The sequence below is a fragment of the Engraulis encrasicolus genome, chromosome 19, assembly GCF_034702125.1.
Source record: "Engraulis encrasicolus isolate BLACKSEA-1 chromosome 19, IST_EnEncr_1.0, whole genome shotgun sequence".
NCBI classification, from domain to species: Eukaryota; Metazoa; Chordata; class Actinopteri; order Clupeiformes; family Engraulidae; genus Engraulis; species Engraulis encrasicolus.
Genome location: NC_085875.1, coordinates 15320382 through 15322881, shown reverse-complemented (window position 1 = coordinate 15322881; position 2500 = coordinate 15320382). Strand labels below are relative to the sequence as shown.

The following is a 2500-nucleotide window of genomic DNA, read 5'->3' as shown; positions in this document are numbered from 1 at the left end:
CAAGGGCTGGGGAATGTGTGTGTGACAGCGCGTGTGACAGTCTGTGTGTGTCACTCACACACACACAGGGAGAGAGAGAGAAAGTGTTCTGTCACTTGCCACTGATTAGCCACCAGAGTGGCTGATGAATTAGAGCAGCTTTACAATTGTTTCTGTTTTTTTAAATGTTTTATTTTTATTTTTTTACTGGTTTATTTATTTATTTTAAATCATGGGGAAAGTGCGGCACTCAATAACGTGTGTCAGTGCGAGTGGGAGTGTTTGGAGAGTGTAGAGAGTGTGTAGAGTGTGTGTGCGTGTGTGTGTGTGTGTGTGTGTGTGTGTGTGTGTGTGTGTTGTCCGGCAGACAAGAACCGAGGCAGGGGGAGAGGCGCGGAACAGTAGCCGGGGACAGAAGGAGAGGGGACGGCCGGGGAGAGCGAAGGAGAGCAAGGGAGAGGGAGAGCTTGGGACGCGCGGAGCAGTGAAAATAGAGAGAGGGTGAGAGGGAGAGAGGGAGAGAGGGAGAGAGAGAAGACAACAGGGGCAGAAGGAGAAGGGGAAGGAGGAGGAGGGAGAGAGGGAGAGAGGGAGAGAGAGGCAGAGAGCGCTGTCTGAGTAGCGGACAGCCGGGGCTAGAATTTCAGACAGCAAGCTCAGCGTGTGTCCCGCGTACGGACGAACGAACGGCACAGGGGGAGAGAAGAGCGAGGGAGAGAGAGAGAGAGAGAGAGAGAGAGAAGAGCAGCAGCGGGGGTGCTCCACTCAAGTGAGCGGACGGCACTAGACACACTGCGCCTTCTTTCTTTTTTTTCCTCTCTCTCTCGCTCTCTCTTTCTTTCTGTCTATTCTTCTCATTCTCTTTATTTTTCTCCTTTCCTTTCTTTCTTTACGCACCCTCTTGTCCTGTGTTGTTTGCCGTGTTGTCTGCCTGTGGTCTGGGCTTAGTCGCTTGGTGGCTGGGTGGCTGTGGCTGGCTGTGCGTGCTGGTTACTGGTTGCTGGAGAGGGGAGGGGGCAGTGGCCGAGCGGTTTACCCCCGCTCCCCTGTCACTCCTCTGGGGGGGACAGTGAGGGACAAGCCCCGGTGGTGGCCGCCCGGCCGGGGAGAACCAGAGGAGCAGAGAAGCAGCTCTCTTCTCCACTCCCACTCCACTCCACTTCACTCTAGTGGGCTTTAAATCAACACGGATGTAGAGAGAAGAAAGAGAGAGAGAGAGAGAAAGAGGGATGGGGAAGACAGGGGAAGAGAGAAATAAATAAACAGGGAGAAAAAGAAAGAGTGAAAGAAAGAGAGAGAGTAAGAGAGTAAGAGAGATAGATGTGTCAGCCACGCTCTCCCTCTCTCTTGTTTTATGTAGATGACAGGGGAAAAAACATTGAGTGTGTGTGAGGAGTAAATCATGGCTGTTAATTTGCTGCCTGCTCCCCTTATTACACAGATGTCAACGCAGCGTAGAGTAGACGCACGCTCCACTTGAAAATCTGCCAAGCAGGGAAAAAAAGAGCAACGGCAATAGGGTTTTTTTTTTTTTAATGAATGAACAAGACATTTCACAAATGAATAATTACAAAGTAATGTGTAATTTAAAGAGTAATAATAATAACGATTGTTATTAAATATTACTTTTAAATAAAAACAAATTAGGTGGATGACAAAAAAAGAATACTGAACACTGTTTTAGACAAGGTGAAATATGAGGAGAAGTGTATTGGCTGGCGATGAGAGTGTGTGTGTGTGGGTTTTTTTTTTTTTGGAACGTGAACTGTAATGGAATGCTCGGAATATGATGTACGCTCTCGCGCTGGACATGTGTGTGTGTGTGTGTTTGTGCGCGTGTGTGTGAGTGATTAACAGCACAAATTGACTGGTGGATACCTGAAAGTGCTGGACAGGGGGAGAGAGTGTATATGTGTGTGTGCGCGTTGGTGGGGGTGTGTGGGGGGAACAGAGCAGAGCAGAGCGTAGTGTGTGTGTGTGTGTGTGTGTGTGTGTGTGTGTGTGTGTGTGTGTGTGTGTGTGTGTGTGTGTGTGTGTGTGTGTGTGTGTGTGTGTGTGTGTGTGTGTGTGTGTGTGTGTGTGTCCCTGGTTTCCTCCATAGAGGGGCAGGCAGCGTGATTAACCTGCTGGCCCAGCTGGCCTCCCTCTCGGCTGCCGTGCCGCGCCGTGCCGCGCCGATAAGGCCTGAGCAACCGCGGATACTCCGGGTGGCTACGGGGGTGGAGAGAGGGAGAGAGAGAGAGAGGGACCGGGAGAGAGAGAGGGAGAGTGGGATGGGAGAGAGAGAGAGAGAGAGAGAAAGGGGGGGTGACATGAGGTTGAGTAGGAGTAGAAGAAAGGGCGATTTGGAGATGTGGCAACGAGGTTTGAGTAGGGGGGGTAAGTGTGGGAGAGAGTTAAAGGTGGCGTTGGGTTTGAGTGAGTGAGGGGCGCATGTAGGGGGCAGCGGCGATGGAGAGTCGGAGAGCAGGAGGGAGGAAAAGAGAGAGAGGTGGCATTGGGGTTGAGTAGGAGGAAAGAT

The 2500-nt window shown here is 51.1% G+C and overlaps 1 protein-coding gene across 8 annotated transcripts in view; it reads left to right on the top strand.

Annotated features, from left to right (window-relative positions):
• The window catches only part of esrrga (estrogen-related receptor gamma a), a 242009-nt gene that overhangs the window by 53802 nt on the left and 185707 nt on the right, over positions 1–2500 (top strand). The window lies entirely within an intron of this gene.